Genomic DNA, 26,527 nt, shown 5'->3' with positions numbered 1-26,527 from the left:
CATCATAATCACATTGTGGCAGGCTCTGCATGACTTTTGCACTCTAATCTTTATAAGATCATTGTGACTCCTTGAAGTAGCTATTATCTTGCTTACAATTAAAGCTACATAAAGTCACTTCAGAGCATTCTCATTACTTATCTCATCAACTTGAATACCTCAGCTGTTACCAGATGTTTTATTTTTAAAATAGCAGAGTGCGCTAGTACAACTAGTAAAACAGATCGATTGTAAATAGAAAAATAAAGGCTCTTTCTCCATTTTCTTTCCCTCATGTGAATATTTCCTGTGTCATGACATATTCTGCTTTACATACTGTAACACATCCCAAATCGCTGAGCAGCTTTCAAAACTGTACACTCTGCATTGTGCATCACTGGTGAAAGGACGTATTTTGTCCTCATTGTTAGTACTCAAAGTAGCATAAATATAATCCTGATTTTGTAGTTCAGTGCTGGCAGACTAGCTATTTTCACACTGCTCTCAAAATCTTTATATCGACAGTATTTCTTTCATGATAACATTTATTTATCAAAGTTTATGCTGCTTTGACTTTTTATAAAATAACAGCAAAGATAAATGGATCGATTGACCCCAAGAGCAGTTTATTTATCCCTTTAGTCACACTTCAGTGGCAAAATCAATACTCTTCTGAAATATCTGATATTACAGTGGTTCCAGTAAATACTGACATTCCTGAGCTATGTGAAGGGGGAACAAAAATTTATTATCAACTTAGATTTTTTTAGTACCTTTATTGATTTTTCTGGGGATGCTTGTGAATTTTTATTTATCTGTAGCTAAGTAAGTGACCTTTGTTTCAAAAAAAAAAAAAAAAACCCAAAAGCAAAAATAAAAAACCTGAAGTTTAAACCCTGTAAAGAGTAAAAGGGAAAAAACACACATCTAACTCTGCCAGTGACAAGGATCCTGGCAGAAGAGTATGTCTGGTTTTAAATGATGCATAGCACACCAGTGTGTGTTCTTTTTCCTACTATCTCTGCATTTGAAATAGCATAACATGTAATTTTTTTTTATACTGATATTGTTGACATCCACTTTGTGCCACAGCTAAGATGTTTCTGACTCTTGCGCTGCTCCCAATTAGTTTGATCCAAGAATGGGAGAGATGAGTGACCTGAAAGAAAATGAAAAGTACAAAAAAGGTTATATTCTTTAATGAATAAACAGATCTAACTCCTGCAAATATTAACAGGAGTTATGCACACATATGGAAGAAAATTTTCTGTCTCTTATCTTGTCCCTGGAAGCTTTGAACATAGAAACACTGCATAAGAAAGATAAGATTCAAGGAGTTCCTGAGGGCAACATAGAGTTTCTAGTTTCAGGGATCTCACTGAAACAGTGTTTGGACATACAGGGGCAGGGTATAGCTGAGATCAATTTATTTTTGCAGTTGTGCTAAGCTCAGAGTAGCCGACTGTATCAAAATTTAGAAGACAGGTAGTGCTGAGCCGGTCTAGCAGCAAGGATGGAGATGCCCTGGAAAGGCCAGGTTCAGCAGGCAAAAAGTTCATCCTACGGGGGCATCACAGGTGGGTCCCTTCGAACCCCGATGACGCCCAGGTTCAGTGGCTCTGAGGCATGGGGCAGTCATCCCAGGATTTGGCAAGGATGAACCAGCATCTACAAAATGGCTTGGAAGATTTCATTTGACTGCTGTCCCTGCTGATGATAGCTGATTAGCAGGTTTATGCTGGCTTGCATTGGCATCTCTCCTACAGAAGCACAATCAGTCACAAGCAAGAGCCGATGACATATGTCTGTTTTCTGATGGAAGTGTGGTCTTCTCAAGGGCTTCTGTTAAGAGCAAGAAAAGCTCAGTGGCCTTGTATATACTTAGACCATGAACAAAAAGGTGTGAAAAGCCAGCTCTGACTATCAGTTGGTAGGCACCTCAGTGAGTCTTTAGTGAAGCGTAGGTGTTCTGTGAATCTAATCCTCTCCAAGGGCATCTCCTTCTTTCCCGTTTACTGGTGCTGATGTGTCCAGCAAATCCATTTCATATAACAAAAGGCATTTTCTGAGGTTTCTTTTCCTTTCATTTCTAGCTGCATCCTTTGATAACTATTAACATCATCCAGACACGTTATCCTACTGTACATTTCCTCATCCTTAAGACCTACCAAAAGATTAATCTTCTCTAGAGAAAAAGGAACTCTATAACTTCATTACATCTATGTGAGCCAGAAAATCACTTCACTTCAAAAGACTGTATAATTAAAATACATTTTCAGAATTTGTATGAAAAAATAGAGAAGACTTAAGTAAAAGTTCTGATCCAACAGAGAACCAAAATGCGTGCATGGTTTTAAGGTTAGTCATTCCATAAATTTGATTTAGACCACAGGTTAATCTTGAACTTCATTTCTTTGCACAATTAGGGTTATAGTACGTTTTAAGGGTTTGACTCTTTCAAAATGTATAGAGTTACTATGGCAATAGAAAGATATTAGAGGAAGACTGCTGTATGGAAGCAAGATCTGGGAGTAGATAACTTTTGAGAAGTTTGAAAAACATAGAGACAGTCGTTGTATTGTCCTGGAGCTATCAACGGGACACTGGAACATGAAGCTAATCTATAGACACTTTCATGCCACATCTGATACTAAGAAAAATAGGCTTAAATTTTGTCAGTAGATGACAATACAGAGAAATATAGAGAAAATAGATTAAAAAATGTTCAGAATGGCTACTAGATGATGGAGTTTTACTCTCCAAATGTGACCATACTCTTTTTTTAGGAGAGACCTTTCCTGATGTGCTACTCTTCCAAAGCACTGAAAAATTTCTGTCTTATTTGCCTAAATCGCCTGTCTGTAATGTCATACCTATAATTAGAAATATGCTGAAAATCAAATATTTTTTGAAATTTTAAATAAAACACCACCAGAAAGTATCATATATATTGTAGATCTGGACTGCATTTTCTGACAGGACTGCATTTTCTGACATGAAAATGAAATTTTTCATTTCACTTCTACTCAGAGACTAGTCTGCAGAGTCTGTGCCTATAGACAGACATTGACTGCTTATTACTCCAAGAAAGAAATAATCTATTCACCAAAGGTTCAAAATTGGCTGAAGTTTTGAAACATGTGGCTATTTATAAATAAAAGTATTTTCTTCAGTTTCAGTTAAAATCAGCATGTCTGACCAAGCAGAATCATGCCATAATTAGAAACTATAAAGACTACTCACCTTTACTTTAAAATAGTCCTGGACATAAAATTATTTATCGTGCTGGCTGTATGAACAGTGTTTCCAATGCAGTTTAGCATGTCAGATGGTGTAAGGTTATGCTGGACCAGTTTGTGGTGTGTGCATCCTATATTAAATATAGGAAATACTGGGACGTTAATAGACAGGGAGACTTAGAAATCTCTGCATGTTTTTCCTTTTTACCATGTTCCCTCTGCGGAAAGTGCCACTGTATGCGTTTGAAGTGCCAGCAAGGCATCCTGCCATATGCTGGCCCATTTCAGTGATCTCGTGTGTATGTTTTTGTGTGTATTCATATGCATATATGCATACACGTGTGAATGACATAAGGTGAGTGTTCAGTGCCAGATGCTAAAAACAGTCAGTGTGGAGGAGGGAGAGAATAGTAACTTCGACTCCTTTGAACTCAAATTAAATGTGAAAATGAGTAGTTACTTGAAATGGATTTGTCAAAATAGCCAAAGGGAGTTTGGTACTCATCACTAGTATTTGAATAGCTTATGGACAACTAAATCCCTTGGCTCTGTTGTAAATCCCAAATTTAAAGGATATTTTTTAGAGCTAGCAATGAGACTCAGTGTCACTGACATACTTCTGAGAAACTGGCATCGTGAATCTTCAATCTGATTAGTTACACAAGTACTTGTGAAATTGCTTTATACCAAAGCCTTACAGAATTTTACAGGATGTATTCCAATGCTTAGAGAAATCATCATAGCAAGAAACACATTGTGCCAACAGGAAAAAATGAGTCAATATGCCACTGCCTTCATATCTAGGCAATCTGCCTATCCATGTATTTTTTGTAAATTTAGAATAAATTTTAAAGGTTTAAGGGCATGCAGTTGTATCATCATTTTTATGGCAGTCAAATTAATTCTTTCATGCAGTGTTTGAACCTAATGGAGATTGACTGTCCTGTTTTCCTATTGTAATGATGTGTACCGAGTTGAAAATGAAGATGTTGGAGGATAAAAAATAGTGCTGTGACTGCTATTGATTAGCTGTCTTGTTTGCTTCATTGTTCAGGCTCCATTGGCCTCTTGGGCAAAAGGACACCCAAGTATAACATCCCTGACATTTTCCTGAAAAGATGCATGCCTTAAAAGTGACAGCATTACTTAAAAAATACAGTTTTGATATATAAATGCCGTAGTCTTAGCTGAAAGGATTCTGATGGATTAGAGAGACAAAGAGAAAGATTTCTGAAACATACCTCAGGTCAGCCTTGTATCGAGAACAGATTTAACAGCAAGTGTCTTACATGATGATGACACTCCTGGTGTCTCTGCATTTCAATGTATGTGGGAATGAGCAAGAAAAGCTGAGTTTATCTTCAAAGACAGAGAGATTAGGTTATTCTGACTAATGTGTTCAGCTTTCATTAAAGGCTTTGAGTGGTCATGAATTCCAGAAGACCAGACTGTGTGTGCTGGAGAATATACTCCTTCAGCTAACATAATTTTATTAAAAATGCTGAGTGTATTTTTAAATGCCCATGTATAGATTGTTTTTCATAATCTTCTGACAATGGGCTATTTGATACCATTTGGTTTATTCTCCTGACTGTTTTTAATGTGAAATATTTGGTATGAGAGTCACATAACTGTATTTGTAAAAACAATTGCTTTTGCTTGAATATATATGAATTTAATATATATGAATGTGTACATTAAAGTAACCCTATGGCTTTTGTTTATACAGAAAACAAGCCATAATTTACCTAACTCTTTGTCAAGGTATTTAAAGGAGTCAAGTATACTAAGTGATTTTATGTATCACATTTAATGAAATGCACGAACATATGAGCATGACTGTAAGACTGGGTCGCAGCCAACATTAGAAATGCCTCGGCTTTCATCAGTGTTATGTTGAAAAGGGCCAGATTCTGCCACTCGTACTGCCTTGTCGGAGAGAAAATGGAATTGCTCAATGAATGACCTGCAGCTCAACGGGAATTGAGATATTAATGACTCTGTGTGCTAATGACTCTGTGACAAAACTACGCTTTCTATTAAATCCTGTAGCAAGTTTGCAAAAACCTGGACAATCTGTCAGTGAATCAATGGAAGGCAGCCAGGAAAAGTCGGAGGTTTCCAATGTACTTCAGCTGGAGGTACTGCAGCACCAATCTGACTCTTCCCTGTCTCATCCTGCGCACCTGAGTGAGAGCCCAGTTTCTGCTTTTCTTTCGCCCATGCTTTTTAATGAGTCTGCTTTCACCAAGCACGTCTAGCCCTGCATATTTCTTGGCTTGCTGTGTCCAGGTCTTTCACAAGGTCTTCTCATTCTGTCTTTACAAAACCCTCTCACAAAGATCACCTTCCCCTCTGGTCACATCATCCCGTTTCTTGTCTACCATGTCAAATTTAAATTTCTTCTTTTCCCCTTCAAGGCTACTCATAAGTCTGTTCCTCCAGTCATCCCCAGCCTCTTCCCTGATCCAGCCGGATGCCTGGCTCCGTCAGGGACACCACGTCTCTGTGCTTTTGTCTGTGCCACCAGGCACAATGGGGCATCTCTGCCAAAATGACCCACAAGGTCACCCCCTTTCCTTATTTAAATATCTCCAGGGAATTCATCTATGCTGTGGAGCCCACTGGAGATGTGACAACAGTCTCCTTTATTTCTTTACTCATATTAAAAATAAACTCAAAAGAGGCCAACAGATGTGAACCAGTCACCACTCCAGCTAGTTTTGTGTGTTATACTCCTCTCCAAACACACAGTGTGCTCTGTGTCTTTTTTAATGACAAAGTGTTTGGGGACAAAAATGTGCTTTTTGTCTTTTACTTACTTACTTCTCTACTTAGACTAACTTAGTTGTTGAAAATGAAGCATTCACACATAACAGAGTAACACAATTTTGGTGATGGCAATCTTAATGACAATCTTAATTTCATTCTCAATATATATATATGCCTTGTAATTTGATGCCTTATTTAGTGGTTATATATGATTTCTCAAACAATGCAACATACTCTTTGGCTGTGCTAAGAACCTTTAGATACATGTTTGCAGTATCTTATAATGAGCACTGACATGCATATATGTAACCACACTATTACTCAGTTTATTTAAAAATCCTTGATAGAGACAGACTAGATGCAGCAAACATGACATGTATAGACAGAAGAAGCTATAATTTTTTCAAGGAATATGTTATACAGGTAGCACTTATTGCTGAATTAACAACATACAGATTATTTGAAGCAGAACCTCTGTTTTTAATCCTGTGAGCAATCATTTTGTTTCTGAAACTTCAAGTCCAGGAAGGAGTTCAGTGGGGAAAAATGAGTCAGACACCTGCTCTTGCAAATGTTCATTTGCAACCTGAAGCACCTTCAAAAATCTTCTCCTGCTTCTTCAGTATTCACATTTTACCCATGCTTTCTGGGTTTTGCTTCTGACTCCTTCTTTGTGCTCTAGAAATTAGTTTCAAGGTTTGTAACTTCCAGTATAGCAGGAACTGTTAAACTGCACTACATAAAGAATTTTTTTCCTCTCACTCCCTCTCCTTTCTCCCCAGTTCTCTCTGTACTAGTCATTTTTGAGCCTGGAAAATCTATAAAACCCTCAAGTGAGTGGAGGAGCTGTAGCTAATGCTATCAGAGTCAGACTGAAGAACAGCTCCTGTGTAGCAAGCAGCAGCAAATGAAACCAGCCACGGAACAAGATGCATGTGCTCAAGGGAGATGACAACACTTTACACAGATGAGCTTAATTCTCCTCCTTCCTTCAAATTTTGATCTTTTATACTTCCATCATTATTGTTGTCAACATTGTCATCATTGTCAGCGAACTGAATCCCAGAAGGATGGGGCCCACTTGCAGGCAGCATGCCATCAGCCTCCTGTCCTGTCACATCCTTAAAAAGGTCTGTCTGCGCCTGTCACTGCTGATCTCAGAGCGCTACTGAAGCTTGTAGTGATCCTATGATTGTCAACCCTGCCGCAGTGTCCCTTGGTAAAAGTCCTTTGTTAGTCATTGATCGGCCACCCCCCAAATACCAGTGAAGCAGCTGGAGCTGAACCAGTGTTGACAGAGGTTGTGGGGGAGTCGTCAACTAATATTGGCTAATCTGACAAAATCAGTCTGGATTTTGTCCTCCTGCGTAATTTGGAGCAGTTGATGACGGCTTCAAACCACAGCATGCCGGCCTCCTGCTTTGCGAGAGACGGTTCCTCAGCACCATCATTTCATTGCTGCTGAAGGTCTGCGGTTCATCACAGAAAATGTGATGCCGTCGCGTTTCGCCTAGACTCTGGATGGTCCAAAACATGGTGGTGGCAGCTGCCACCCGAGCGTAATCCAAGCTGTTGTCCACTCTCCATTCCTTTGGCTAGCCTCAGTGATGCGTAGCCTGGATTTGGAGGCGGTTTCATAGCTGCAGACTATGATTTTCTTAGTGCCTGAATTAGCAACGTAAACTTAATTTTAACTTCAGCAACCAGGTTCCCACATTGTACCTCATTTCTGGAAGCGTAAGGTAGGAAGCAAAACATTCCACTGCTTGTCAGGACCATACCTAGGTCCCAGGCAACAGCATTTATTTGGGGGTATGTTTTAATTGGCAGCAGATGGCAAGGAAGAGCAGAGGTTGCAACTTCTCTGCGCCACCAAGGGCTAACCTTCAGGTAGACTCTCTCTCTACCGCAGGAAGCATTGAGGCTTCACTTATGCTGACAAAAGTCAGGAAGACTCAAGGGCAGATCAGTCTCATTAACTTTTCTTTTGTCATTTTTTTGTTATATTTCAAAAAACAAATGCAAACTGATAAATATAAAAAGCTCCAAAGCCTTACCCTGTTTGTTTCTAAGTATGCGATTAGAATTGTGATTTTGTGGTTGAGCTTTTAAACAGTGAATTTATAGCATTCTTTGAACACCGTGATGAAATGCATAATCTCACTGTTTTCTTGGTTGTTAGAGAAGGAAAATGGGAGGCAAAATAAAGAGTTTCCATTGCTTACTTTCTCTTTTCTGTCTTCTTGGGTGGCCTAAGCTCTAATGGGCAGAGTTCCTGGAGCCTTCATTCCTTTTATGTGCTCTATTCTTGGGTAACTGACTTGAGAGGTCCTCACTTGCAGCAATATATAGGATCTGTGGATCTGTGCTTCAACTTCAATGTAAAAATATGAGCTAATAATAGCTACTGAAATACATCTGTGTTCATGAAAAGGAGGCTAATTGGTCAAAATATGAATAGTGCACCTAAGCATAAAGTATGTTTTATGTGAACAGTGGGCCTTTTGTCTAGTAGCTCCTCCGTATTTGAAGACAGGTCAAGGAAAGCATAAACTCTCATACCTTTTGCCTCATAGGACTCTTTCCTGCAAGTTGAGCATATCTATAGTGTCTTCAAACATATCTCGAGCTTCAGCAGCTTACTCTGTAGGCAGAAATTCTGTTCTCAAATTTTAAATTACTGTCTTCTTATCTAAACTATGATACCATACACATTTATATTTATCAATCACTGTAGTTGTGAATGCCAGTCTGTTTTCTGAATCAGCACTCAAAAATAAATGATAGATGGTTTATTAAGTTCTCTCATCTAGGGTTCATGATGCTTAATTTTCTTAAGTGATAATATTTCATACTATAAACCTGCTTTTTTTTCCTATCCTTGTGCTCAGTGGAGTTTAACCTAATTACATGTATGGTCTCTTTAGCAGTTGCAGTGTGGAGCCGTCACTGAGTTTCCATAAATCACCATTTTAACTTTTTTAGGAGAAGCCCTCCAAAAGGTCACCTGCCATCACGATATTCTAGCCAAAAGTTGTAACACTTAACCCTGCCTTTAGGTTAACTCCTCCTCCTCCTAACTCAATTACACCAATGCATCACTCATCTCTTTCTGGGTTGGCAATAAAAGAAATGTTGGTCTAGGGCCGTTTTTTGTTTCACTGGCAGCACGACACTGTACATGTACTTACCTCTTTCACAGCTGGATGGTTTCATTCCAGCCCCTAGTGTATCTCTCCAACATTTTGACCTCATAAAAGCATAATGTCACTGAATGCTTAGATTTTATGGTAATTTATTCCAAAGATTGTGGCTTTTAAATCTTCCGTGTGCAGTTTAATAACGACATTCTTGTCATCAGACAAGTTTTGCTTTCTTTATTAATATTTTCATCTTCATCTTACACACACACAAACATATATACACACAAAATAAGCTGAAGATGATTTACAGATGCATTAGACCACAGGAAAGAGAAGGAAAGAGGCAGAGAACAAGATAGCTGAAGGCTAATCATACCAAAACCAGACATGCTTTTGCTGTTTTTTTCCATTCCTGTTATATTTTTGTTTGGATTGGCACCAGAGAAGCCCTGTTCCTTGTCGCTCTTGTTGTTGTGTGTGTGCTCATGCATAAATTCAGGTCAAGTATGAAACCTCTCCTCTGTACCCCTGCTAAGAATATGTAATGTCCTTATCAACAGATAACAAGAAATCCAAACTAATTTAGCTCATGACCCTGGATTCTTTTTTTCTACTATAACTGAAAAATGTGGTGTTTGCTTAGTTGTTAATGCATTCAGTTCAGAAAATTAAAGCTACTTGAAATTTTGACTAATCCTTTTCCATCGAGGGTTTCCCTGGACTAAGTGATGCTGAATAAAACAAAAACCACATGCACGCACAGGTTTCTGAGATTTTCTGGATCAAATATAATTTAAGGGGCACAACATTTTTAAATGAGATTTTTTTTTTAAATTAGTGTACCACAGCACCAATGAATAAATACTGTTTACTGAAAATATGCTTTGCTTGAACTTGGCCATTAAAGTACACAGGGGCTGAGGGGTTATTTTCAATGAAAGAATGAACCAATATATAGGGATAAAAGTAGAAAAATGGTTTAACACACAGCACAAAGATGTTTTTGAATGAATCAGTCTTTGCTATTTAATTTACATTTTGAGGGCTCATTAGGATGATGAATGACACTGCTGGAGAATAAAACATACTTCCTGAACAAAAGAAAATCTCTGTAGCCTAATAACATTTTATGCCAGCACTTACATTTGTCAGAAGTGGATGCTATTTATCCCTATGATTATTTAAAAATCATTTTTATTGTCCTTTGTGCTGTGTCCTCTTCTGGGAATTTTAATTCAGAGTTTGACACCTACTTATTAACTTCCATGAAGTATGGAGTACAAAGGCTTATACCATATAAAGAATTCTAACCAGCCATGTTTATATTGCCTGCGGCTGTATACAAATTAGCTTAGTTTGGATTCATTTCTCTTAGAAATGGAAAAAATTTGAGTTGTATAACCTTCATCACCTCAGTAAAGTAAATGTGAATTGAGTACAGCTGACCTGGCCATATCAGGAGACAGCTCTAAGTTGAAAGAGCAAAGAGGAGGAATTTATGGCATTAATGTCAAGAATTAGGACTCTCTGTAACTTGAAAACTTTCTGTTTCATTTCCCCTCCTTCCTCATTCAGAATGATGAGGATGAAATAGAAATGCTAATATTTCAAACTTCAAGCCCATCCACTGCTTAGCCAGTAAATAATCACTTGCTGTCTTGTCTTCTTCAGTGCTTATACCTGCCTATACCATAGAGTCAAAGGTATGCAAATACTGAAAAACAGACTATCTCTGAAAAAATGTCATAATATTTTGGTAAATTATACACTACTCCAATAATTGTATTTTTATAGTTTGTCTTAGAAGACGTACTGCTTTTATATCTAATGTTAGAGATTATAACCTTATTGTGCACAAACTGTAATTTCACCTGCATTCCTGCTTCCATGCTTCCTGCAACAGATATCCACAGCAATAGTGAAATCCGACCTTAAGGATGAAATAAGTTAAAGATTTCATTTGCCTTGCTGAGGGAATGCTCCAGTAGCTCCGTTAGCTTTTCGTGAGAGCATGTAAAACAAGATGACATGCAGCTTTGCTTTGTTCATTGTGATATAAGGTAGGAACGTTTGGTCTTGTTTTCATTCTCCTTTCTAAAGCCATTCTCAACTACTTGTGAGAAGTCCAGCTGATAATAAAACAGCTAGCAGCATGTAGGAAAAAATATTTCCTTACATCTAACTCTACAGATTCTTATATTGATTTTCCCATGTGCAAGGTGGTACTGGTCGTCTGGAACATGAGATCCCAATTTGAATCATCATTTTGACTTCTGAAGGAATTTCTAGTCAACCACCAATATTTTCCTTACATTTTTGCTGTTTCATATTTTGTGGGCAAACATTTAGAGGCGAAAATTATTGTGGGAACATTTTGTAACACTCCAACATCTGTCCATGTAATCAGTGGGCAGACACGAAAGTTTGACTAAATTTCCTCACAACAGTGTGCTAGAGGTATTTCTGGGCACAAATTGGAGAATCCTGTGCGGTGAGCTGGTACAGAGTCCTTGAAGACCACCTCTCCCTGGTACCCCAATGGTGTGGCTATCCCCCCACTGCAGACCAGGGCTGATACCCTGATTTCTGGCAGAATTATATTCTGCCTGCCTAAAATACTCCCACCCTTTTAAATTATAAAATGTACTCTTCATTTTCCTTCCTAAAAATATGTAGTGTTGCCTGTATAGAATGGCAGCCACAGTCCATATCTAAAGTTATAAATGCCACTACGTATCTACATATACTACACATGCATATGTGAACATATGTGTTTCTGTTTGTGTGCTTGCAAAGCGCTGCGCATTGGTAATGTGCATGTGTGCAAAGTGGTTTCATTACTGCAGACTATTTTAAACCAAGACGTCCCCCTTTAATCCTTTCCATCTGATCAAGTGGGAGGATATGCCACTTTCAAAAGTCGCATCCTTCCTGTTGGCAGCACTGATCGAGTTCTGGACTGCAATCAAACCCAAATAACGGGTTGCTGGGGGATGTTTGCCCTGCGGTCTCTGCTGTGGTTAGTGCTTGAGCAGCCTGAGAGGTCTGCCTCATAAGTGGGCAGAGATTCAGAGTTCCTGCCTTTGCTGTAGGGATCCATCAGCTGCTTATGTAGCAGTGACTGCACAACTGCAAATTGCCAAAATCAGTGCTAGTTTATTTTAATATGCCAAACTGTAAACTGTTGCAATTCAGCAGCTGCTATGCAAGCAGGACCTCCAAGACATGATGGTACAGAGAGATAAGTATGGAAATTTCAACCTGGCTTCTGTCTCATTCTTGGTGTTTTGTTTTTGTTTTTTTTTAGCTTAGCGATGCAGATACTCTGTGTGAGGAAAGAAGCAATATTGTGCTTTTGCAAAGCAGCTGTTCAAATTTGTATTTATTTTTTAGGAATGAGTAATTCCTTTATTGTCCTTGTATCTTGAGTTGAAATATAGTACCACCAGTGAGGTAACATGGGCAGTGAGTGAGCAGCAACTGTTACCCTCCTTGCTCCAGACTGTAAGCATGGGCCTGCATAGGTGATTTGTGCAGATGGGCTGCTGTGCCTACATGGACCCCATGGATTAACAGTTACAAGCGTTCAACCCACAAGTTTTTGACTGATTTCCCATCTGCAAGCATTTGTGTTTATAGTATAAACACTGCTGTGCTTGTAGCATAAATGTATAGAAAATGTAAGTTTGGTGGGGGCTGCTCTTTGGTCAGGATTTTGCCCACTGACTTTACGGCACAGTCAGCTGACACTCGCCAGCCCCGACCTGCCACGGTGCTGCCTTCCCACGCACCGAGCCTGCCCCCAAGGACCTAAAGTCCCTTGTGTGCAATGCTCGCAACAGTGACCTTGCTTCATAGAGGTGCTTCTCCAGCAGCAATCAGATGATGAAAAAGACCCAATTTGCTGGGCGTGTTTCTCTCTGCTATTCCTCCCCTCATTAAGTACCTGTTGCTGAAAATGGTGCAGGAGCATCTGTGGGGCTTCCATGTCCTCTGCTTGCCCCAGTGCTTAGCTGGGCTGCTAGGGACTTACAGCAGCCTTTGCAAATAAACCATGTAGGAAACGCTGTTGAAAGCATGGCTGGGAAAAAGGGGCCAGAAAGCTGAAGGAAGCCCTTAAAATATAAATAGCCTTTTGCATCTTCTTATTTGTTATCTTGTGTTATTATGTAATGTCCCTACAAGGCAGTGTGGCCAAAGGGTTAAAATCAGAGCTCAGCAGAAGCTTTGCCTTTCTATCCTCTGAAAAGAGCAATGGGCACCTGAAACTCCCCTTCACCAAACAGCTGATGCTCTGCGGAAGGAGCCCCTCATCATTTCTTTAATAAATAAACAAATAAATAAAAGATAGAATCTGTAGTAGTCAGAAAACCAGAGTGCAGACTAAACATAGTAATCTGATGATTACAAATTATTCAGTCCTATTAGCAAGCATGACAATTGATGACAATGTGATGTTATATATCATAGATGCAGAGCATTCTCTTTCATCCAAAACAAATAGTTTGGAGTATTCCCAACCCATAACAATTACATTTAATGCAGATAGCTGTGAAACAATGTGTGTTTCTCTGTTTCTAATGCTGCATATGGAAAACCAGCCAAGAGCTTTTTGTGTTTTATGCATTATGTGCATTTATGCTGCCAATTCAACATATTATTATACTGTTTTAATTTGAAAAAATTAAGGTTTAATGTATTTCAAACATCACTTAATGCATGTACATCTTAAAATTGCAAAAGATGGTTTATAAAATAAATTATGAGACCTTAATATAACCCCTGAGTTTCACATAGATTTTCATTCTTGCTAGTTAAAGTATTGATCGCAACCTTTATATTCTATTGGTGGTTTGTTATGTGAGGCAAATCAGCCACCATTGTCACTGATACTGAAAATCTCCCTGGGTAACCCATGATAGGTTTATTACCTAGGAAGCTTTGATCCTCAGGGCTCAGCTAAGATATTTAAAGTTCTTACAGAAGTGTGTTGGTATCTGTAATATGGATTCAGATGTCTGCAGTCAAATGACTCCTATTCAGCAAACCTGTATGAGCCGCGTTTGAACGTGAAACAGAAAGATGACACCATTCAGATCCTGACATTTTGAGAAGTCTTTGTGCTCCCCTGCCTTTTGGTACCTGACAACTTATTCCAGGCCGTATCAAAGTTACATAACAGAATTTGTAAAAGGCTAGACAGAAGGGTTGAATGTGTTGAGAACAAATAACTTCTTTGTTGATGTCCACCATGAGATCAAAGAGATGGAGGGGAATAGGCCCAGGACTGTATTACCTTCAGGTACACTGGGGAACAAAACAATAAAATAAAACAGTGAAAGGCAACGGAGAACAATCAAAAAGAAAATACTAACAAGTTTAAAGGACTCAACACCCTGAAACATGAATAAAAGCCACAGAAATAAATTCATCAAGCTCACATAACAAAAGCTAAACTCGTGGCTTCTCAGCTCAAAGTCTTCCCTGTTGTACTCATGTTTTCTATATGTGTTGTAAGAATTTGGGGCTCCACAAGGCCTTCCAGTTTTTACAGGGAGAGAGATCTGGCTCTGCTGCTTAAAAAATGCAGATTTGTTGTACTTGACCTCAATGGAAATGTCTGTGAGCTGTAGCAGTATTAGAGATTTTCTTCCCATTTAGCTTCTGTTTAAAATCAGATGGGGCCACACTGAGCGTTTCTTCCTGTAGAGATAAAATAGCCTGTTTTTCAGTGAAAAATCACCTTATCTGTTCAATAAATAAATAAATAAATAAATAAAACCCCAAGAACCAAATCACCTTTTGAAGAAAAACAGTGAAAGTTTTGGAAAGCAAAACAAAACCAAACCAAAAGGATCACCTAAACTTTCTGAAAAGATCCACAGACCCCTCTAGTGCAATGCAGTGCTGGTTTTCATTTGCAACCCAAGAAAAATTAAACCATACTATATGTGTTCATGTCTTACTTTTATTTCCTCCCATTGTATTCTGTGTTGCATGTGTGAGAACAGTGGTGCATAAAAGGTTTAAAAACTTTTTTTTTTTTTGCAGTAATACTGTTGAGAGAATGGTTCTCCGTAGGCACCTGCCAGACCATGGTAGCCCACATACCAGAGTCATGCCTCTGTGACACTATTGCACTGTTATAAAGTTATTTAGTCTACTAGCTTTCTGTATTAAAAACAAAACTGTTAATGTGACAGCGAAAAGCAGTTACTGCAACTGAATAACATGGACAACAGTCGTAGTGTCTACAGTTTCATATTTCTGGGTTTTATAAGAGATTTTCCATTCACCTTTTGCTGAGTGGGAGATGCAGCTATGCAAGCAGCAGGGAACTGGGAAATGACTGCTCTACTGGAAGGATAAGGGAACTCTTTCAAAGACATAAAACAAAAAAATGGAAAAGTTGAGGCTCTTTTTTCCTTTTTGTTGTCTTTCTGTATTTCGCTGTTACTTGTAACAGGCAAAAAGAAAATCAGAAAGCAATGTGACTTTGAGATGCAACAGCCCCTTTAAAGGGAATGCCAACCTGAGAATATACAGAAATAAGAGAAAAGCGGAAGCCAAAAAAGGAAAGGATGATAGTAGGTTGAAGCCGACCTTTTGTCCTCCAAGTCTGAGACAGCAGTGTGGCTTCCATCAAAAAATGTTAATTAGTGTCATACCGCTTCTTGGGAGGTGCCTACAACCTTCCCCAAACCTGTGGCAAAATTTGTGCTCCTGGTTCTGGTGCTGTGATTGCCCAACCCATCAGGTGTCCAAGCAGAGCAGGCTGGGCCACGTGTGGGGCAGCGCTGGCACGGCCACGCCAGGAGCTGGGGCGGCTCCCGCTCCCGGGCAGATGGCTTCAGCGATGGGGAGGTAGCCTCGAGTCTCCAGAAAAGTCCTGTGCAAGTAGGACGACAAAAGTGGCCCATTCTTGCCTAGCTGGCCAAAGGGTTTTCTATCCCCTCCTGACAGGACTGAACTGATGAATTTGTGGGAAACTAAGTGATTCAGTGGGATTTCAGCAGGAGCAGACAGGAAAAAAAAGAAGGTATTTGTCTACAGTGCAACATCATAGACTTGCTGAACATATGGATTTCCATATTAAGGCTACAGTTGATAAAAACTGACACCAGCTTGGTTGGTCTGGGCATTTTCAGGAGGCTATTTCTCAGAGGGTTTTTGCATGGAGCATACATATTTACTTTTTTTTTTGCATGATACATAAATATATATACACATATACATGTATCTTTACATTCTTAACTGGAAGGAATTTATATGTCTGAGCCCTGAGACATTACAGCATTGATGTTTTATTTGCAATTTCACTTGTGTCATATTAACTCTACAAAACCTCCAAAGAGTACTATTTTCAGTAGCTTTTGCAGTGAGTGTGTTTCCATCAATCTGTCACTGACCACAGTCTGGCAGGATTTCTCTTTTAAATTTCTGGAAAGCTGAGAACACAATGAAGTGCTGCTGAGATTTTTGCTGCAGCTTGTAGAATTGTGCTATTTGTTAACTTCCGTGTGAATTTTAAGAGACTCCACCTAAGCTGGCCAGAGGTGTCAAGGGAATGATTTAAAGATTTAAAGATTGTTCATCCTTGTTAATAAAGCTTTTGCTTTCCAGTAGCAAATTATATCCCTCTTGGGCAAATAGGTGTCCAGGTCATAATCACCATGACTAGATGTTTTTGCAATCTTAGCGATGAGATCAAGCAGTGATCCTCAAACCATTGCATATCATACTCTGTTCCTCACACATAATAGACTTTTTTTTTTTTTTTGGTAATTCCTAATCCTGACCCCTATTTTCCGTGAAGCAATTGTATTTTGTGGAGACCGAGGAAAGCAGTGGAATGTGTTTCAGGCCAAAATTAACTCCCTTTAAGTCATGGTCCAGAAAAGAAAGGAAATGTACATCAGCTTTGCCAGGATGAGGTAGAAAAAGTGGCTTCTGTCTGGATTTGCAGATATGTTGTTGAGCTCTGCTGGCTTTACAGCCAGATGCTCACTGCTGTGCCCATCAGAGACCTGCTCTTTCAAGGATGCTTGATCATTGCTGCCCTCACAAAAACATTTATAATGAGAGAATAAGCTTTTTTTGCAGGGGTTGGAGGGAGATGTTGTCAAAGCTAAAAATGTCTGTTTCTCAGATGTTGGTTGCATTCTTGGACCAGTGAAGGGCTTTGACAGAAAGCCAAATCTTACTCTGGGCTCCAGGCCTTGGAGGTTTTTGCCTGTTAAGTTACAGTCTCAGTCTCTAAAATTGAGAAAGCAGTTTTCAGCAACGGGGATTAATGGAAGGTTATTTCTCCTGAGGAAGCAGGTTTTTCAGCTCTGAGTAGCAGTTTAGAGTGAGAAACAGCCTGGTGTTACCTTCTGGAGATATAAGCTCGTGCTCGGCGTTTTGGTCTCTGAGCTGCCACAGGAAGATCCTGGGGTCGTCCCATTTTACTCCCAAGTCCTGAGAGCTAGCCGTTTTCTGGCCATAATCTTTGACAGAGGTAGAGGGTAAAGCAAATTTTTGTCACCCATCATGACAGAATATACCCTTGTTTCCTTTTTCCCACCCTCAGCTTATTTAATGAGGTAGTCACTCCGATTTTTAATAGCATTTCAATGTTCATCTCCTTCCTTTCAATGCAGAACAGATATTGTTTACATCGTGATGTTTTATTAATATTGAATTCCTCATGCCAGACTGCATTTCTTATCCCCACCACCACCACCACCAAAAGGGTAGATTTTTCCCCATTAGTCATTTCTAATTGGATGTAAATAGTCTTTAAGGAACCCCTGATAGATGTTACCCTTTGTATCAAACTCTTGTAGGGCTTTCTTCCATCAGGGGCCTTTTGTGGGAAAGATTTCTGCAGAGGTCTGTGCTGTAAAACCAAATCTCTGTAAGAAGCTTAACCCTTTATCCACGAGAGTTTGTAATCACATAACCTTTATCTCAGTAGGAATGAATACCAATTATCATTTATAAACAGTTCCTCTCATTATGCGCCTATTTATGGCATCTTTTATAGCTCACTAATTACAAGCTCAGAAAACAGAAATGTTTGGAGTTAAATAATGTAAACAGGGATGTAATTGATTTTCATGTTGAATAGTTTTTATTGATTTATTGTTAATTAACATTTTTAAAGGATCTCCTGGCAAAATAATCCATTTAATTTATTGAATATTATACTAGCTGATGTCACAGAACAATTAATAGTTCCATGATACTCCTCTTCCCAACTGTTGCTGCTTCACAGATGTTACAGATTCTTCCCAAGAAGAACAGGCAATATATTAAATGCATTCGATTGGTCTCAGTCCAGGTCCTAGTGGACAAGTGTCCACATCACTAAAAATACTGCATTCCAGTTGACATTAATTGGCCATCTGTGTAGCAGGGAGGACAGGCGTCTAATGGGGAGAAAGGCTGTTCTCTATCACTCACAGGGTGAGTTTCTCAGGGCAGCTGTTCAAGGGCTGTGTGGCCAAGGGGAGAAGCCTGTACGTTCACTAAAAAGCCTTACCTGCTGCAAAACCAAAAGATCCTAGTGTCCATGATGGAAATTTTCCCACAAATGGACCACTAGGTCAAACAACCAGCCACTTAATACATTTTCAGCATTCATTAAGGTAATACAGTGCTGTAAAAAATGTAATATGCTGAAGACATTTCCAGAGGACAACACTGGCTCTTTTTAATTTTCCAAAGAAAAGAGGGGCTGTGGAATCAGGTTGTCAACAGTGTTTTGGTGAATCCCAAATGCCTTCAGCTCCTGTTGACTTCAGTGAGAGCTGAGGTCACTTACTCAGCACTTCTCAGGATCGAGCATGTAGTAAGGAGCAAAATTGCAGGTTGCAATTTTAATTACTACTCTCCTATTACATTTTTCAGGTAGGTAGCAAGAGAGTGTAATCACATCAGCCCCTATTCTTTCATTAGTAAAGAAAAACATTAATATGCTGTGACGTGACATGGTATTGATTTGATACAATCAGTCTTTCTCAATAACAATCAAACCTTTATTTTTTATTAATAGAATAATGCTGTTCTTTTCCATTACAGCTCACTTTTATTATTGCTGGGTCGCAAAGTAGTGTGTGTGTGTGTGTGTGTATTTTATGAATATAATGTTAAAGCCTGTAAAACTGCTCCACCAATCTGCCAGTATGCTTCATTTGAGGCTCCCAAGCATCTTTTATTAGATGATATGTTACCGGTGTAGCTCTGGTAATTGATTGTTCACGGTCCTTCGAGGTAAAGAGGGTGGGGAGGTTTCAGAAGGATTCTTGTCTTTTAATTCTCTTGACTTTTTTGTGATGGTACTTGTCTTTTTGGATCTGGAATTGGACCAGCTCATCAGTTTGATGAATCCTACCCAGCACTTCTAACTCCCCTCCAAAATTGGCACAGCAGCACTTCAGCATCACCTCACTTTCTGAGCCCAGGATTTCCACACGTAGGTCAGTGCAGGTACCACGTGGGCAGGAGTGCTAAGCTGTGGGGCAGGCCACACACATGCGCTGGAGGAGTTATGCTTTAACTCCATCTCCCTGCTAATTAAAAAGAAAAAGAAGAAGAAGAAAAAGAAGACCCTGTGGATGCCTTTACTTTCACGTCCACAGTAAGTTCCTCTTCAGCTAGACACCAGCCTGAACCTCAGAGGGAATGTCTTTCCTCGCACTCTGGCCCCTCAGCTCTGCTTAGAGGGCCAGAGGTTGGGCAGCTCTCCTTAGAGGACCTAAGGCTGGTGACATACTGGATTACAGCTTTTTAAACTCCACTGCAGTCTTCCTTCTCAGGGGCTGTGGCCACCAAAGGCAGCTTTCCTTTGCCTGTTATGGGTGAGCTGCTGAGCAGGGCTGTTCTCAACAAGTATCACTCACAGGGAAGGACACATGCTCCCGTCTGATAGGCTTCTCCTTTCTAGTGTACAGGGCTATCCGATCATCTTGTGTTTCTGTCTACTTACAGATATTTTTGATTCATCTTAATCTATTAGCCTGAATATCTTCCCATTCCTGGTACAAGACTAGGGCACCATGGCCTTCCAGTTGCAGTGAAACCCCCAATTAGTAGTACATCCAGATACTTTTATTGAAGCAAAGCTAGGTGCCTTTCATCACTTGCTCTTTATGCATTTTATTTTTCTTAAAATAAAATCTTTGTAAAGCTTTCTCTTTTTCCCTTTTGAAGCAGGAACAATGTTGCAAGATTCAATGGTAGGAAAAATAATCCCCATAATCAATATAAAGACTTCATTTCAAAAAGAAAATGGTCATATTAAGGGTAGCAGTTCATTAACAGTCTCTGTAAATTATGTGTCTTTAATAACTTAAATTAGTGCAAGGCTTTCTGACCTAGAGCCTGGGTAGAATCCAGCCGTTCATCCCCAGCTCCCTCCTTTATGGCTCAGTGTCTAAGGAAACAGCAGGAATTCCTTCTAGTATAAAAGCAAAACAGCTCCTACTCCCAGCAATGCAGAGCACGGGAACAAACTACTATATCAACAGATTATGACCACTTGCATTCTAAATTAATGCTAAAGAACCTTAAGATTGCAAAGGCAAGCTTTGAAAAATCAGGAGTAACAGAAAATAAAGCTTCCCCTGCAGTTTTATTTTTCTTTCCTTGGCATAGCCATACCCAGTTCAGTCCTGTCTGCTTGCATCCTGCGGGAGAGACAAGGAGTCTTGTCTGTCTAAGGGCTGTGAAGTGCGTAGCATTATTAATGCTGATCAGTGAAATGAATGGGACTACAGTAGACCATGTGTCCCTGAAGTCCAGCCCTGTTAAAGTAGATTGAAACACTGCTGATGGGTCTCACTTCACCCATCAAGATGGAAATGCCATTCTCGTTAGTCAGAGAGAAAAAAAGAGAAATATCGTTTGAAATTCCATTCCGGTCAGGCATTTTTCATTCCGCATCCTTTGCCTTTAGGATGATCAGAACTGAAAATGTCTGCATGTATCTATTGATTTTGACTGATCCTGTTTTCATTGTCATTTAGAGAAAACATTTTTATAAATTAAAATGTACCAAATTTTGAGTCAGAGTGAAACTTTCAATATTATTTTAATTTCTTCTTGGTTTAGGCTGCCTCTTACTCTATAAATCTAAATTTTATTTAGATTTTTTTATTTGACATTGGAGTAAAGTGTTTTGATTTGATCAAATCATCATTTCTCAGCTGAACTGAAGAACACTTTTAAAAATTTCATTTTGAAGACAACATCAGACTGCTATATTTTTTAATGGGAGCATAGTCAACGGAATAAAAACTGCATCTAGAGATCTGACCCCTGATTCAGAATGAGAATGTGGGCATTTCTTTGGGAACAAAACACTGAGTTTTTAACCAGGTCCAGGTCTAATCTTTTAATCAATCAGCCCAGTTTTTCTCACATCAAAAGTCCTACCCTTGCTCTCCCAGCCAGTCCGAGTTCAGTGCAGTCATGCCTTTAAGAACATTTTGGATGTAACCTGTATAATGAAATCAGCTGCAAGCTAAGCCACGAATGTCTAAAAACCCTTACTGAGCATGTGCAAATGGACTCTCCAAAAAATCCACTTATCCAACCTGGCTATATTTCCACAGATACATGAAAAGTCACCTCTCTAGTTTCAGACCCATCTCACTGTTAAATTTCATCCTTTTATCCCACAACATGAAGGTGTTAAAATCTCTTCGGAGAAACTATTGAAGGCCAACTTTGGTGCAGATAATGAGTCTTCACAACCGAATGTGCAGAGACCCGGCATATATGAACAATAAAAAGATAAGAGAAATGCTGATGGAAAACAGTAGCCATTCTAACAAAAATAAGAATAGGGAAAAGCACATCTGCATGATGCAATAAATGATGTATGCACCTCTGAACGCATCACTACCAGGCAAATGACAGCCAGAGAGGCCAGAAAAATTTATGTTCTGTAATGATGATTCTGAACTGTCATTTCTTAATGGAAAACAGTAACTTGCTTTTTTCAAGCACACAGCTATGTTTCCTTTTAGTATAGTCTTCTGGATCCCCTGTGCTTATCTTTCTTTTGTACTTGTTTATTTGGTAGACCAGAAAATATCGTCCTTACAGTGGTAATGTGTATATAGCATTTTATATATGGGTGTATGTGCGTGCGTGCGTGCGTGTATCTCTTCTGTTATGGTCTTGTATGGCAAAGAAGCATTTCTAATAAATTTTCAGATCAGGGCTTTTTGTGGTTTTTTTTTCATTTTATTCATTTTTTTCAAATCTTCAGTATAGGTTATCGCCCGCTGGCATGCACTGCCCCAAACTTCACATTAGCCTGGAGGGGTAACTCCAGCAGCCCCATTTTAAACCGTGTACCCCCAGCGCTTGCAGGTAGTGGAGCCACGAACGGGGCGCCTGGCATCGTGTGACGCAGGTGCCAGGGCAGCCTCCTCAAGGCAGAGGGCGGCCCGGGAAGGGCTGCAGGGAGCGCCGGCCACGGACACGCGGCTAGTTGCAGAGGAGCAGCTCGCGACTGCCGACACAGCAAGACTGGGAGAGGCCAGGAGGTCCGTAGAGTGCATATTTTAGCTTTCTGCAGATCTTAATCGTGCTTAATTTATATTGCATACAAAATCCAGTAACTTATGGAGAGTTCGTGAGAACACTTAGCGCAGGCCAAATAATAACAACACCAAAAGCTTGCACTGCAAAGCGCTCTCACACTAAAATGAAGAGATATTTTGAAGTAAATTGTTCTTTCTTTTCTTGACGCAAAGACTTGAAAGGAGGGGAAAGTATCATAAATAGGCAGTTCCTTTCAGAGAGGTGTTTTTGTCTGTCTCCATGTGAAAGCTGTTGGGAGGGGGAGGAAAAATAAAGTAATGCTCTAAAATAAAATTTGTACGGATGTAGCTTTTTTCGAAATGACATCCCATTTCTCAAGACTTGGATGTAGCCTTTAGTCAGCCTCGTTTCTCACAGTTCGCTGTGCTTTGCATGGTAATTAGCTCCCTGTGTTATCAGGAGCGCGATGCTCCCGGCTATTTCTTCAGCAGCCACTGCTGTTATCCTCGGCAGCAGCTCCTCGCGTCTTGCTGCCAGACACCATGAGTTGCAAACGCCGGGCGGTTTGGAGGCTGGGCTGGCCCAGGAATGAAGGGAACGAGCAAAGCATTGGAGAGGTAAAAGGCTCGAGCCCACCGCCGCTGACAACTCACCTGGAGTTGCCAGTCCTTCACAGACGGTTCACTGGCAGTGCAGCGAGGCGAGTTTGTTATGACAGATTTCAAAATGCAATGAAAGGCAAATGAGCTGGGTTCATCAAAGTCAGGATAAATGCAGGCTAGCAGCTCAGCAACTTAGCTGGGAACAGCAGCCTCAAAACCTTTATTTTTCTTTCAAAAAAAAAAAAAAGAAAAGGTAATTAAAATGTTTATTGCACAACTGTTTTGCGGCATGCACACTGTCAAGACAGCAGAGTGACTACATTGCTTATTTTATGGGCATTTCCAACATAAAGCTTGCACAAGTGGTGTGCAACAAGCACCACAACAATGTTGTTTTGAATGGGCAGCTCCACTCATGCAAACAGCGCGTGGAGTGCTGTGTGCTATTTGTTGCACACAAGTAATACAGTCTGTTCCTTTAACACAGATTTCAAGAGCCATTTACTGGCTTTTTTTTTTTTAATTAAAATATGGCCATGAAGTTAAATTCAGGTTGCAAGATTCACAGGCAGTGTGGCTTTCTATGCAATGGGAATAGAAAAGTAGTGGGTTGGAGAAACTTTCAGGGTGAGAATGGGAAATCTTTTGCATACCAAGGGCCATAGACACCTTTCAGACACACTTTAGATCCCATGTGAACACCCTGCATTGTGTTATACAATATATATAACATGAAAAGAAAAAATAATATGGTCCCAGGCCATATGAAATTGCTGTGTGCAGGCCATGGACTGAAAGTTCTCCATTTTTATTCTATGCACTTTGATATCAACAGTAATATAGGATATTTACCAAAAAACAAAGATTCAAAGCAAAAAATAAAAAATATATATATATTTGGCATTCAAAAGATGAAGAACAAAAAGGGTAATATAGAAGGTTTCTCTCTAAATACCGTTTTCATTTTTGTATCTCTTGTCTTTGGTCTTGTGTTTCTGTTTTATTTTTTGTCTTTGAAAAGCAACGTGACGAGATCAAGAGTGAAATGTGAAAAGTTTTTTTACTCCCTGATCAGAGATATGAAGTGCCGGGGAGAATAGCTATACTTTTAGTTGTGTGGTAATGGAAAGTGCAGTTTCTTTTTGATGAGTATTTGCAGACCTATTTGGTTACACTTCTAGGAGAGAGATTTAATTTTGAAACAGGAGCTTGTTTATAAACCTGCTCTGAAATAGTCTATTGCCATCTCTTTACCTTCAGTAGTTTTGCCGTGACCAAAAAAAAAAATCAGCATCATTTTCCCATATGTTCAATGTATTCTACACAGCATAAGAAGATAAGGGACATCTTATGCCTCCTTGTCTAAGATGACAATGGAAAAGAGGAGCAAATTTCAGCTGGGGCAGCGGATTCATTGCTCTGTAAACGAGGCATATATGATGAGGGGTTTACGCTCTCCACTGTTGTTAATATGATAACTAATCCTAGGCCAGGCAATAGGAAAGGGAAAGGAAAAAAGGGAAGGAAACCCACAGAGAAGAGAGAAGTAAGAGTTATCTAATAAGGATGTAAAACTCTTAAAAGTCCTCAGATTGTCGTGCTGTTGCCATGTGCATGTTTCTTGCTGTCTTGTCCACTTCATTGGCACAATCAACTCTTTTGCTTGCCCTCCCACTCCATCGGCAGGAAAAGCAGCAGGCGCAGTTGTGCAGCTCCTCGAGGACTGGGGGAGACCCAAATGGGGCTATCTTCAAGGGATTGCAGTTTATCTTTAGCAGCAGTACATCAAATATGAGTAATTCTCCAGCAGCTGACTCTATAGTATGCTTAGTTCCTTTCCGTTTGAAATCAGTGGTATAGCTGCTAGTGACTGGCAGTGTTGCACCAAAAAGAGTTAATGCAATTCATTTGTTTAACAATCAAGGGCCATATTCAGCAAAGATTTAGCGGAAGTGCTGACAATAAAACACTTATGACTTTCTATGAGTTGGCATGAAATAACAGCTACAAAAAAATTAGGAAACATAAATTGTTCCCTTGCCTATGCATGGCTGTCTTACTTCTGACCTTGGTTAAACCTATTAGGCTACGTGATGCTACGGTTCAGACCTCCTCAGTGATGCAGCACGGTCTGGGGATCGGCGGTGACAGCGTGCAGGAGCAAGACTTGCAGGGGCTGGCTGAGGGTTTCATTTGGGTCTTGTAGGCACAAAAGTACTCAGTTTTGAAAGTCCCTCAAGATTTTATGGGTGCCCACATGGAGATGTCTTCAAGGAGTCTGATTTCCAGACGGCAAGTGCTGAGCGCTTTGAAAAATCAAATTCGTTTGATATTTCTCCAGGTGGGCACCTGGAAACGCTGAACCTTCAGGTGTTTTCTTGAAATGGGAGACAAAAAGCTAGCTCATCCCGTGGCTAGCTCTTTGGGTACAACGATTAATGAGGTTGCTTTTTCTTTGGATACCCGTCTGCCCCAGTGACAAGACCTGCAGCCCCATACTTCACCCGTTGAGTTAGTTGTGTTCTGCAAAAGGAAGAAAATCTTGTTTTGCTTTGGGAAATCTTCGGGTAATTTAGTGTGGTTAAGTAACCCCTTAGAAACCTTGCTTGATGCAGCCATCACCTGTACCTTGTGGAGACCTTTTGGAGACGGGGGCCCCCTTCATCTCCTGCGCCTCCGTCCCCACCCAGCACTGGTGCCCTCTCTCCCCATTCTCACTGGGCAGGAAGGGGGCTCCATAGCATGGAAGATTGATGGTTCCCCTCTGCCTTGTCTTTGCTGAATGCAGTCTTGATCCTCAGGGACAACCCAGCTGAGCAGTTAGGCAAGGCACTGGCTGGATGGTACAAGAGCTGCTCCCGGCACAGCTCTGCCAAATCTCTGCTTTGCCTGCTGCAGAACTGCTCCGGGTAAGCAGTATAATTCAGATGAGCTGAGTTCCTCCATGCATTCAGTCCCACACCGTACAGATGGGTTTAGAGGTCAGCATTTTAGGAGATCATAGCCTTCTCATTAATACTGTGCTGACTAGCCCAGACTCTGTGTTGCAGCCTGCACCACAATCTCTGCAGCTCTCCCAGCAGCATCACAGCTGCATCTACCCTATATCTCATCAGACTACACATAGGCAGTATCGCTGCAGAGTCTTCCCTGCACAAAGGATACTCACAGATGTTATTTATTTCATGTAAATAAATGTATATATTGGATGTGTGTACATGCAATAAGTGTTTTGCTTATGCTCATTTATAGA

The 26,527-nt window shown here is 40.0% G+C and overlaps 1 protein-coding gene across 2 annotated transcripts in view; it reads left to right on the top strand.

Moving 5' to 3' along the window:
- Nucleotides 1–26,527, top strand: part of AFF3 (ALF transcription elongation factor 3) — a 338,365-nt gene that overhangs the window by 123,286 nt on the left and 188,552 nt on the right. The gene's annotated exons all lie outside the window — the stretch shown is intronic.

The sequence above is a fragment of the Dromaius novaehollandiae genome, chromosome 1, assembly GCF_036370855.1.
Source record: "Dromaius novaehollandiae isolate bDroNov1 chromosome 1, bDroNov1.hap1, whole genome shotgun sequence".
NCBI lineage: Eukaryota > Metazoa > Chordata > Aves > Casuariiformes > Dromaiidae > Dromaius > Dromaius novaehollandiae.
The sequence above is the reverse complement of the archived record's forward strand: the minus strand, read 5'-3'. Positions and strand labels throughout refer to the sequence as shown.